Genomic DNA, 12,517 nt, shown 5'->3' with positions numbered 1-12,517 from the left:
TGTTCCAAAAATAATTCCCTTGTCTCAGCTTCCACGGGGGAGGGGGAGCACAGCAGCATTACCGTGCCCCCCCCAAGCCGGGGTCTCCCACAGGGGGAGGGCATGGGGAGAACTCATTTCTACAAGCAGGACCAGAGCCAAGGGAGAGAGGGTGAGAGTCTGGGAGGCCAGACACACCCCCAGCATCACCTCCCTTTCCATTAGAGGGCCCTGATCCTGTAGCACAGGCCTGCAGCAGGCACCGTCCCAAAGAGTGTGGCCGAAGCCCTGGATCCCCTCCGTGGCTGGAGAGCCAGAGGCTCGGAGAGGGGCAGCGACTTGCGCCTAGTCCCACAGCACAGCTCAGGCCAGGATCAAGGCTCCCAAGGCACCAGGAGTCAGGAGGTCTGGAGCCCCCTCCACCCAGCCCAATTAGCCAGATGGAGCCAACCACCTCTGAATGTGTTCCACATTGTAAAGTGGGGACCAGATGCCTGCCCAGCCATCTGATGGGGAAGAAGTAAGGGGAGCCATGCTGCCGAAGCCCGAGATGCAGAGGAGCAGACTTGATGGCACAGGGTACGCAGCCAGCAGACCCTCGTTTCACAGGTGGGGACTGGGCCCCAGACCAGGGGAGACCTGCCCCCATCACCCAGCAAGCCAGACAGGGGCCGCTCAGCCCCACGTGGCTCCAGCTCCCACTCCAGGCTCTCTCGACTTGCGGGAAGAGCATAGTGTGCCCACCCCTCACCCTGGGCAGTGGCCAGGGACATGAGACTGGGCCAGAGAAATCCATGTTCAGACAAAGCAAGCCAGAGACTGTTCACAAGAGCCACCTCTACCTCACGCTCCTCCTCCTGGGAAACTCCGGAAGACAGAGTGCTTTGAAAAGGGGCAAAAAAAAGTATTAAACCTTTGCTGTTAAAGCAAAACCAATTTACAGCCTTGAGCCCCAGAGGGTTAGAACAGAGGAAAGGGAAGCAGGGAGAGAAACAAGTCCAGGCAGGCAGTTCCTGTTGAGGAGGTGGCAGGTGAACAGGGCATTTGATGACCTCTCGGATCAAAGGCAGACACAGAGACAGAAGCTGTGATGATCAGGACCTCTAGGTGAGGAGAACTCACACCTCCTGGTCCCCCGCAGGGCTGGTTCAGGCTGAGGGGCTGGATGGGGATCGGCGGGGGGACTGGGGGGGGACAGGCAGGTGGGGTATGAGGGGGCACAAGGCAGTCAGGCAGGGACGGGTACCCACGAGCAGAAAGCATTCCTGTCCTTGGCCGTGCCGCCGTGCAGCCTCAGGGCTGGAGTCTGGAGACCCGAGCTGCCATCTGACCTGGCGACTGGCTCCGTAGGCCCTCAGTTCCCTCCCCTGCCACAGGCACCCAGGTTGTACAGGAGGAGGCTGAGATGCCAAGCTCACCCTGCCAGAGAGCCCTCTGTCTGTACCACATCCGGCTGGGAATGGCTGGGGACCGAATTTGTATGCGGGTATGCGTGCAGGTGTGCACCAGCTCAGAACGCCAGCGCAGGGGTGTGCAAGCAGACGCGTGCAAGCAGACGGATGTGCAGGCGGCCGTGTGTGCGCATACACACCCAAGCGCCCAGGATGCAGGCACCTGTAGCCTGCCAGAGAGTATTCTCAGGCCAAGGTGAGCTCACTTGTGTGTGAAGGGATGGGAAGGGGGTCATGTAGGGGCATCTTGGGAACAAAGGCAGATACCTGCTTATGTGTCAACACATTTAAGCACGTGTGTGTTCCACATGTACATGTATGTGTGCACATGTGCAACTTTAGCCACACGAAGGCCCCCTCCATTCCCCACCCCCTATCTTCAGATCTGAGGGGGTTTCAAGGCAGCTCCCCGCAGCCGGGTGCAGGGGGTGCAGGGCAAAGCTGAGCTGGCCAGAGCCTCTGGAAATCCAAAGCCAAGCTGAGGAGGTGTGACAAGGCTGGGGGAGGGTGGAGAGGGCACTAGAAGGAGGCACCCAGGCTTAGGGACAGGGGTGGTCCTCTCCCACCCCTTCTCTTCCCTTCCCAAACAGTCCAGAGAAGCCCCCACCCCCAGCTACTCTGAGCTGTGTGCAGCCAAGCCCTCAAGGTGACCCTGCCCGGGGCGCCCTCTCCTGCTCCTCATGATCTCCAGGACAGCCTGGGCCAGGGCCCAGCTCCCCTTACCTACTCCTCTCATGACTCAGACCAAAGGGGAGGAAGCTCCCCATCACCCTTTCCCGTGTGTGTGCGTCAGCCACTCCGTCCCAGTCCCTGGGCCGCCTGCCCACCGCCCCTGGAGGCCCAACACCGCCACGGAAGGCGGACAGCAAGGGGAAGAAGGTGCTGACAGCAGCACTTGGCCCCCAGCCCGGCTGCACACCCACTAAGGTGTGGGGGAGGGCTGCTGCCTCGCACCTGGAGCCCAGGGGCCTGGTGGCTATAGCGATCCCCCAGCACTCAGGCCAGCAGGGGAAGCGGAGCGACCCCACGCTCCGGGGTGGGAGGTGGGGGGCGCTGCAAACAGGAGGCCAGGACTGAGCAGGATAGGAAAACAAAATACCAAAGAGAGCCAAGCGGGAGAGTCAGGAAGGAGATGAATGGAGAGCGAGCGTCTGAGACAGGAACCAATCAGCAGAGCAGCTCAGGGAGGCGAGGGAGGGCACGGAGCCTGCGGCCCACCTGCCAGGCCAAACCGCAGCCAGGGACCAGCTCTGAGGGGCGGGGGGGGGGGGGGGGGGGGGGGGGGGGGGGCGGCAAGAAACCCAAAGTAGCTGTTGAAAGCAGGGCCTTTAAACCTGGGAGGGCCTGGCCCACAGGGAAGCAGGCTGGGGGCCGGGGGGCAGGGTAAGGGGCTCCAGGGTGCAGCATCTGGCAAGAGCAGCGCTCAGGCTGACCCGGCCTCCCCACCCCCCACCCACACCCTGGGCCTACCCTCAGGGCACAGAGAGGTGCAGCAGGAATTAAAGACCTCTGGCCTGAGGAGGGACAGGCCCCAAGTGCCTCCACGGCACCACTGTAAGGGTGCCCCTCTCTCTTGCCAGCACAGAAAAGGAATGTGGCAAAATTGGGGGGTGCAGCATACTGTAGAGGGATCTTGGGGTGGGCCCCCAGCCTAGCTGGCTTCAAATTTCCCTGTCATGGGGACACCCTTGGATGGTGAGGAAGAAGAAGGGCCAGTAAGGTGGGGGTCTGAGTTCAGAGCCATGCAGCCACCACAGACTCAGAATCCTAGAAAGTCAGAGGAGGGATTAGGGGCCCTGCCCAGAGGGGAAACAGATACCAGGACCCCAGGGAAGGGTCACACGCCGCTGGTGGCAGGTCAGGCTCAGGAGCAGGGTGGCCAGATCTGCCAACCTCAAATCCCTTCTGGGGGCTCACTGCCCCACAGGGGCTCCCTGCCCAGCCACCCAGGGACACTGCTCAGGCTGCACAGCACATCATCCAGCACACAGGACTGCTCCCCAGGGCTCCCCTCACTCTGCACTCTGGGCTGGATGAACAGGGTGGGGGTGGGGGGACAGGAAGCCTGCCTGAGTGTCCCCCCACTGGGGGGTGGGGTGGGCAGGGGATGGGGGATGGGGGAGCCAGGGTCAGCAGGGGTCAGCAGGGGTCAGCAGACTGGCCACCTCTGAACCTGCCTCTCCACCTGCATGGTGAGTGCCTCCTATAGACCTCCCGGGCTCCTGTGAAACCCCAAGCCACGGTGGACACAGGGCAGGAGGCTCCCAAGGGGACACTGGAGGAGGGGACGCTGGTGGGATCTGGGGAACAGGTGCAGTCCATATTCCGGCCTCCCAGGAGCAGGGAGGTAAGGGTTAACTGGGGGAAAGCTCATTTGCAGCAGCTGATAAGCCCTGGCACGGGCTCTGCCCTGGGCCAGGCTGGCCAAGGTTCCCCGAGGTGCCATTGTCACCATCCGTGTCAACACCATTACCCAGGATTAGGAGGGCTGAGGACTCCTGGGACCCAGCCAGAATTCTCCGGGCAGGCAGCCGCCTCACCTCACTCTGCCCTAAGACAGCACCAGGCCGGGGTCCCAGAGATGGGCTCCTACCCCGCTGCCCTCTGGGGGCCGGACCCTGAATCTTGTCGCTGCCTCCACCTCACGGGGTTCCCCAGGGCAGGCCACTCTGGGCCTCAGTTCCTCGTCTGTAAAATGGGATAATTATACCTTCACCACTGAATGGTAGTGGCAGGTAAACCATTCGGATTTCAGGTACAATGAGCCCGAGCTGCAGGGCAGAGAGCAAGAAGTATGGATGTTGAAGGCAAAGGATGCTGGGATTGAAAGCTGAGCTGTTGACCTCTCTGGGGCTTCAGTCTCCTCCCCTGGGAGATAGTCCTAACTATCCCTTTGCCTGACAGTGTACAGTCCTCGAATCTTCTATCAATCCTGCATGACTGGTGCTATTAGCCTCATTTTACAGATGAGAAAACTGAGGCTCACTCCTTCCCCAGCTTCCTCTAAAGAGCTGGGCCCACAGCAGGGACTGGATATGCAGGGGCTGCCAAGTGGCTTTCCTACCCACTGTGGAGGCACCCTCCTCCCTATCAGGAGATGGGCTCCACGGGCCGAGAGACTTCAATTTCTCCATCTTTAGAAAGTACTTATTCCAGGCCAGCTGTGTTCCTCAAACCCCCAGCCCCCAGGCACACTCCTACCTCAGGGCCTTTGCACATGCTATTCTCACTGCCTAGAATGCTCTTCTCCCAGACCCCACTTGGTTCAGGTCTCTGCTCAACTGCTCCCCTCAAGCCCACCTTTCCTGACACCAAATCTGAGATAACTCACTGGTCACTCAAAGCTGGCTGTGGTCCCGTCAGGGCACTCATCAATACCAGACACCATTTAGTTTCTTTATTACCAGCCGCCTTCCCCCTCCCATCACCAAATCAACACAAGCTTTATTTTGTTCGCAACTATAATTAACCTCCATGCCTCGAACAAGGTCGGACATGTAGCAGGTGCTCAGAACACAGTGTGTGGAACAAGAGCTCAGGACCAAAGATGGGGACAGAGGGCAGAGGGAGGCCCTAGAACCCCAGACTCCACTGAGTCAGGATGATAATATCAGAGGGAGGGGCCTTGCTGACGGGGTGCTCAGAGGCTGCAGGAAACACGCTGAGCCTTCCTGTTAGCCACATGACTCCCCTATGCTTCTCATTTACAGATGAGGAAATGGGCTCAGAGAGGTGCAGTGATCTGCCCAAGACCACACAGCGGGGAGCCAGGGCCTGCCTGAGCTCTTAGAACCGCAGGACTTCCCAGAATTCCTGCTGAGGCAACTTCCCCCAACTTGCATACCCCTAGTGACAGGGATCTCAGCACCCATCTGAGGCTACTTAAACCCTTCTGGAACGGCTCTGATTGTTATCAATTCTTCTTATATGCCAACTCCGACTCCTTGTACCCCTGTCCACTGGTCCGACTGCCATCTGGAGCCACTGAAAACAAGGCCAACGGCCTCCCTTAAAGACCCAATATTTGCCCATCAGTTACCTCATGCCCTATTGTCAGCTTATCCAGGCTGCACAGCCTCACGTTCTCTATTACCCTTCCTCTGCCATGGTCTCAAGTCCCCAGCTCTTGGATCCTACTGCCCCAGGTCACGCTTGCTGTCAAGGTCCCTCCTAAAATGTGTCATCTGGAGCCCAGCATCAGGCCAACATGGTCTGAGCAGGGACAGGCACCAGGGCCCTCTGCCTCCCTCACTTTGGCACCACACTCTGTTCGAGTAGCAGGAGCGCATCCCAGCCTTGTGCCCTCACCTCGTCCTAGATGTCGACCAGACCCCCGGGGCCCCTTCCTTCGCACATACTACTGGGGAGCCCCAGTACCCTGAACATCCTCAGGCAGCTCCGGGCAGTGTCGGTTTGGGCTACACCCCAGGTGCCGGGCTCCGTCCACCCCCATTCAATCACGTCTCGTTAGGCTCAGTCTATGGTGCAGCTGCTCCACATCTTGGGGGAGCTGGCTCCTGCCCCTCGGTACCTCAGCACCCGCTCCCGGCTCCCTGCCATCCGGAGCCAGGCGAGCAGACAGCGGCTGCATCCATATCTGTGTCACCGGGAAACGGGGAGCAGGCTGGCCACTCAGCCCTGGGGCAGGCGGGGCACTCCGTGTAACCAGCTGCACGCTCACCCACGTCTGACACATCATCAGCCTGCAGTCGCCTACGAGGGGCCTGGCACCGCAGCGGACACAGGCCCTGCCTTCATGCAGCCTCCAGCTCACCTAGAAGAACACGCCAGCAGCAGCAGCAAGGGCTGAGAGCTAAGGGCAGTGGGCGGGGTGGGGGGTGGTAATTGGGTTTGCACGACCTCAACATACAAGCACTGGTCCCCAAGCCCAGTAACCTTGACCAGGGAAGGGCTCAGGCTCGTCCTCGGTGCTCTCGGCTGTCACAACACACTGCTGGCTGGCTCAACGTGTCACCTTGGGCAGGTCAGCACTTTACCCTTCTGGGCCTCAGTTTCCTCGTCTGTGCAGCGGGAGGACAGCTGGGCACTGGCGTCTCCCTGGTTTACTGGGGCCATCCCCGAAGCCCTCTGTAAACTGCCCACTGAGTCACCCCCCATGAGCCCAGCTGCTCCCGGGGCTGTCGCATCCGTCATTAGCACCCACGCCCTGTCCAGGCCTCAGTGGGAGGAGGCGAGCAGGAAGATGGAAGAGTTTTTGCCAAAAGGCTTTGGTCTTGAAAAACTACCCGGCAGCCAACCAGAGAGGCCTGACGCTGGTTCAGAGCTCTCACAGACTGCCCACTGCCTGGTACCCACTCTCCAGCCCCGAGAGGCCCAGCACCCACCCCACCTACCGCCAGGCACCTGGGGGAGACTATGAGCCCCCTGCCCGGAGCTGAGGGTGGCCTGTTTTAAAAGTTCGCCTCCTAGTTCCATCCCAGGGGTTATCTCTGACTTTGTCCCAGAATCCTCCAGGCTATTCAAAGGACCTTCCCAGCTGACCCCTGCCTCCTCCAGCTGATCCCTGCCCTCCCCTGACATACCCACCTGCCCCCTGCCCTGCCCCCACCTGACCCATCCCCCAACCTGACCCCTGACCCCCTCACTGGGGCCCTGCCTCCCAGTCTGACCTCTCCACCTGGTCCCCACCTCCCCCACCTGACCCCTGCCTCCCAACCTGGCCCCTGACCCCCCACCTGGCCCCGGACCCCCCGCCTGACCCCTGACCCCCATACCTAGTCCCCACGCCCCCCACCTAGTCTCTGACCCCCCCACCTGGCCCCCAACCCCCCAAACTGGTCCCTGCTGGCCTCTTGGCCTCGGCTCCAGCAAACCCCAGGCCCCGCTCAGCTGCAACCCCGGGCACTACTCACCAGTCTCCACTGGACCCGCTCTTTCACCAGTGCCTGCACACGCGCGGCTGCCTCTGCCTGCATGGCCTCCATTCATTCATTCAATAAACATTTATGGAGCACCTACTATGTACCAGGCACCGGCTAGGCCTGCCCTCCCAGCTCTGCTTGCTCCTCCTCCAGGGCCCCAAGGGGTGAACATTTCCTTGCCTTCCAACACCCTCAGGGCTATCCCAAAGCGGGGTAGCACATTAGGAGCCCACCGGGAGAAGCGGAGGCTCTAGTGGCACAGAGTGCAGCCCCCTGGGAGGCAGCCTGGCCGGGGAGGGACGGGCAGCCTGGGGCAAGCTGCAGACCTGGCTCCTTCACGAGCTGGGCCTAAGCACCTCTCACGTCAGCTCATTTATCCTCAGCACCACCTTGGGAGCCAGGACCGTTATCATTCCCACTTTACAGAGGAGGAAACTGAGGTCTCAACGACTCCTGCACAGTTGGCTTTGACCCTCCGTGGCACCAGGCTCTCGGTCAAGGGATGCCATGGGATCCTGTTTCATCCGGACAGTGCTTCCAAAACATTTGTTCAATTAGTTGCCCAATGTTGAAAACTTGGGAGGCTTCATTTCAAAAATCCCCATTTCTGGAATCCACTGAAACACCTGGAAAGCCTGGCTGCCCAGGATCTGCGTCCCTGCAGGGACAAAGCACATGCCCATCGGCCTCCCTGCCTCTCTGGCTGAGGCTGCCTGCTGCCCCTTGGAGGTTATGAGCCCAGCCACGGAGGGAACCTCAGTGTGGGAATGATTAGAATCCCAGGCCTGGGGTTGGGTGGGGGGAATCCCACAAGCCTCCTGGTCTAGGACCCGAGAGTGCTGAAGTCCCTGCCATCCTGTCCTCCCTGTTCTGTGGCCCTGGGACACTCTAACAGCAGGCTCTCCCATCTTGGGGTGCCTCTATAATGAGTCTGGGCTCAAGAGTTCTCTACCTACCCATCAATCATTCCTTGATCCTAAAAGCCTACTCAGTCTTGGTCTCTGTGGGTCATCAATTCTACTTTTAAGCTGCTCTGACCCAAAAGCAGACCCCACCTTGGCTCCAAGCAGGCCCACTGGGGTGGGGACCTCTAACCGGAGGAGCACCCATACAATCTCCTGGCTCTGCCTGTCACCCCCAGGGGACCCCTGGCTCTCCAATGATGTTGCTTGGGTTCCCGGATCAGGTTCGGGGTTCCTGCTGAGGTTTGAGGTTTACTGGCTCCAAAGATAATTCCTACCCCCATAAAACACTGCCAGCCAAGGCTGCTGTGGACACTGGGAGGCCCAAGGCCTCGGCTGCTGAAGCCACATCCCAGGGACAGTTTTGAGATCACCCCAGAATAGCGCCTGCAGCAAAGGGCTCTGGAGTGTCTGGAATGGCCCCTTGCTCCCACCCCTCTCCCCACAGACCTCAAGACCCCCTCGCTCTGCTCACCTGGGACTCCTGCCCCCCCCGCCTGCCACTGTCTGTTGCAGGCCCCAGCACCCAGGGTCTGCAGCCATCCCAGGGGCTCAGCCCATCCCAACCCTGAAGCAGGCAGTGGCAAGGGGTCCCTCTCCTGGCCCTGAGACTAGCTTCTCTGGAGCAGGTGGGGGAGCCCCCAGGGGCCTGCAGCTGTGGCATCGGAGAACAAGGAAGCTCTGTCCATGCTGGAAAAGCCCCGGAAATGCAGGGGGGGCACCCCATGACTGCCGGCTGCACAGAAATCGTGGCCCAGGGCGCGTGGCCACCAAGCCATCCTCCAACAGCATGGGTCTGTCATCTTGCGGGTCTCTGATTAAAAGGCTGGGGCTCAAGAGTCCTATCCCTAGCTACCAATTCCTTGGTCCTAAAACTCATGGGCGATCCACAGAGACGGCCACCCCCGAATGTTCTAGAAGGGCGGGCCACATTCAGCTCAGATCCCCGCTCTGCCACGGAACGTGCCCTCTGAGTCTCAGTATCCTCTTCTGTGAAATGAGACCAGAAGGGCCCTACCTCAGAGGGCGGAGTGAACAGCCACAGAGCAGAGTCCGGCACATAGTAAGTGCTCAATAAAGTCAGCCACCGCTAGTACGGTTACAGTGGCCAGGCTGGCAGGCGAGGCACAGCGCCCCACCCACAGCGGGTCCTCGCCACCCACTGCCCTACCGATGGTGGCCAGGAGGGGATGAGGCCCGGCCCCCCTCAACAGTGTCTTCCTTTCAATCTCAAGGGCAACACACCCCTCTTTGCCTGCCCCTGGCCTCTCTCACAGGTCCGGCCCCCCAAAGGCCTGCACCCACCCCCACCTCGCCGTCTGCTTGCTCCCCAGCCTGGTTTCTCTCCCATTGCCAAAGCACAATGGCTGTTATAATTAACGGATTATCTCAGTGCGACAGCTGTGGTCCTTTGAAAATTGGGTTGAATAACAAGATCCTGGCGTATGGTAATTTCTTTTCATCTCCTGTTCCCTCTTTCTCTCTCCCTCACTTCGGCCTTGTTACGCATGCAAATGCTCTCCCCTCTTCATCCTTCCCTAACACCTTCCTCCTTGGGATGGCGGGGATGGCGAGGGGACAGACTACGGTCTGCTTGCCGGTCAAAGACTTGTGGCAACGCCGCCCCCCCCCCCCTGCCGCCCCGGGGCCCTCTCGTGGACCTGGCACTGGGCAAAGTGCCCGACACATGTGATTTGTGCCATCCCCCTCCCGAAGTCCCTACACCTGGCTTCTCCTCCTACCTCCCATGCACTCCCCCTCAGGCTCCTCTACGCTGGCCTCCCCTGAGGTCCCGGCCTGGCCCTCTGCAACTCCCAAGCCTGCTCCCTGCCCCATCCAGCATCTCGCCCCTCCAGAGGCTTCTGACCAGGCCCACCCCCTCATACCACCTGCCTCCTGTCCCTCCACTCCTCTCCCCACTCCTGCCTCTGCCCTGAGCCAGCCAGAAGCCCACAGCTGCCCAGCCCCTCCACACCTGGAAGCCTCTGTGCACCCCCTCTGTGATGCTTCAGCCTCTTTCCTTGCCCCAAATGAACTTCTCTATCAGCATCCTCTCTGGTCTGTCTCCCCTCTTCTGGCCTCCTTCAACTCATCCTCCATCCGGCAGAGCATGAGCCTCCTAGAGGATAAATCTCTGAGTGTGGCACTCCCTTTCTCAAAAGTCTTCACTGGCTCCCTACTGATCTGGTAAGGTTCCAACAGCAGACATCTGAGGCCAGCCCTTGGGGTCCTGCGTAGTGGGTTCCTGCTCTCCTCTCCTGCCCTCCTGCCTCCTCTGCCAAGTAAACCTGTCTGGTTAGGGTCCCTCCTGTGGGTTCCCACAGCCCCCAGGGTTTTCCCCATCTCCACCAGAATCGGAACTGCTGCTTTTACTCTTGGACTGAGTTCTCCGAGGGAGGGCCAGATTTTCCATTAAAGCCCAGCACCAACCAGGCACCCAGTAGGTGTTCAATAAAGATCTACTAACCACTGAACGAAGGAGGCCTGCTGTCTCCCTCCACAGATAAGGAAACCAAGGCTCAGAGTAATTAACGACTTGCTCAAGATCCCACCATTTGTGCAAGACAAAACCAGCATTTGAACCCAGGTCTGAGGGATCCCTGGGTGGCACAGCAGTTTAGCGCCTGCCTTTGGCCCAGGGCGCGATCCTGGAGACCCAGGATCGAATCCCATGTCGGGCTCCTGGTGCATGGAGCCTGCTTCTCCCTCTGCCTATGTCTCTGCCTCTCTCTCTCTGTGTGTGACTATCATAAATTAAAAAAAAAAAAAAAAAAAAAAAAAAAAAAATTGAACCCAGGTCTGGGTTCCAATGCCAGTCTTTTCCACTTCCTGGAGAGGGCTTGTAGGGGTCTCCTTCTGCACGGATCTCAGGGAAACTGGATCTCCTTCCAGCTGCACTCAGCTGGGCGAGAGGAGACAGGGCTCCCTGCTCAGGCTGTCACTTCCCTGAGTTTGACTTTCCACTAGGCCACATGACTCCCCACCCCCGGGCCTCAGCCTGCTCATCTGTAAAGTGGGAAGGAACCCCGCCTCACCATCTCCAAGGGTGGCTGCAGGGGCAGCCAGGTCTTGGAGAGAGCCCACCTGCTAACAACATCTGGGGGTCTTCCCACTCTCACCTCCAAAGACGGCTGCGTTGCCCGTGGCAGGCACTCCTCAGAGCTTGGGAGGGTGGGGGTTCCCAGGATGGGAGACGTCACACAGGACAGAAAAACTCCTCAGGGAGAGCCAGTGGGAGAAGCGCAGGGGGTTTGGGGATCAGATCATGATCTGGGCGAGAAGCTTCCCTCTCTCATCCTCCATGTCCTTGTCTGTGAACTGGGCCCATCAACGCCCACTTTATAGGGTTGCAAAGTGCCCAGCACGGCGCGGACACCACCTTGCCCACAAGGTCCTATGGAAACATGACTATGACATGTACCCCAGGGGAAAGGAGAAGAGAAGGGGCAGGACAAAGTAGGACCATTGTTCCTGACTCTCTGCCCTGAACAGCTCACAGAGCAGAGCTCACACCCCAACATGTCACCCTTGGGCCCCTCCCCCACCCAGCTCCTACCCCATGACATCCCTTTAAACCTGGGAAGCTGTGGGGATGCCCATCTACATGTCCTCTGGGCCTCTGCTCATGCTGTTCCTAAGCCTGGGTGCCATTCCCACTTTTCTCCACCCCCTATAACCCGGACCTCATGCCTCTTCCTCCAAGAAGCCTTCAGATTTCCTCTGTGCAGGGAGAGTAGTGGTCTTGCTGCTCTACCCCCATCCCTTGATTCTATCCCCATGGAATCCTGGAAGGATCCTAGAGATCGCCTCACCCCACCTCACCTCACCCACCCCCATTTTACAGATGGGTAAACTGAGGCACAGACGAGAGACAGCAGCTCTCCAGGGAGGCACTGGAACCCAGGTACCTCTGCTGCTTCCAGCCCCGCATGCAGCTTCTCTCCTGGTGCTGAGCCGTTCAGCTTCTCCAAGCCCCCCCAGCCCAGAGCTACCTGAGGATGGGACCCCATCTTCCTCTCTGCTCCCCCACCCCCGTGCCTAGCCTAAGGCCTGGCGCATAGTAGGCACTCAGTAAATGTCTGTTGAATTGAATTGCGCTCAGGGCGGCCAGTCGTCTCTGCTCTGTAAGAGAAGCATAGAGTTAGTGGAGCTGTCCCCGTGGCAACGGGGGTGGAGCCAAGTTGGTGGGGTGAGGAGTCCGGCCTGCCCCAAGGACCCCACGGGCCCTGAGAAGGAGACAGGG

At 59.7% G+C, this 12,517-nt stretch overlaps 1 protein-coding gene and 1 long non-coding RNA gene across 7 annotated transcripts in view; one reads left to right on the top strand and one right to left on the bottom strand.

The window, feature by feature from the left end:
- Window positions 1-12,517, bottom strand: part of ELFN2 (extracellular leucine rich repeat and fibronectin type III domain containing 2) — a 57,390-nt gene that overhangs the window by 8,623 nt on the left and 36,250 nt on the right. For 2 of the 6 annotated variants that reach the window (XM_072844068.1, XM_072844072.1), the window contains one exon: window positions 7,304-12,396. The exons of the other annotated variants lie outside the window; for them this stretch is intronic. The gene's annotated coding sequence lies outside the window, so the exon portion shown is untranslated. The remainder of the gene's footprint in view (window positions 1-7,303; window positions 12,397-12,517) is intronic. 6 annotated transcript variants of the gene reach the window in all.
- On the top strand, window positions 1,192-5,332 carry LOC140642884 (uncharacterized). Its single transcript, XR_012039275.1, has 2 exons — window positions 1,192-1,626; window positions 5,141-5,332. It is a non-coding gene; the product is annotated as an uncharacterized lncRNA (long non-coding RNA).

Source organism: Canis lupus, chromosome 11, assembly GCF_048164855.1.
Source record: "Canis lupus baileyi chromosome 11, mCanLup2.hap1, whole genome shotgun sequence".
Lineage (NCBI taxonomy): Eukaryota > Metazoa > Chordata > Mammalia > Carnivora > Canidae > Canis > Canis lupus.
Note: the sequence above shows the minus strand (reverse complement) of the source record. Positions and strands in the feature narration are given on the sequence as shown.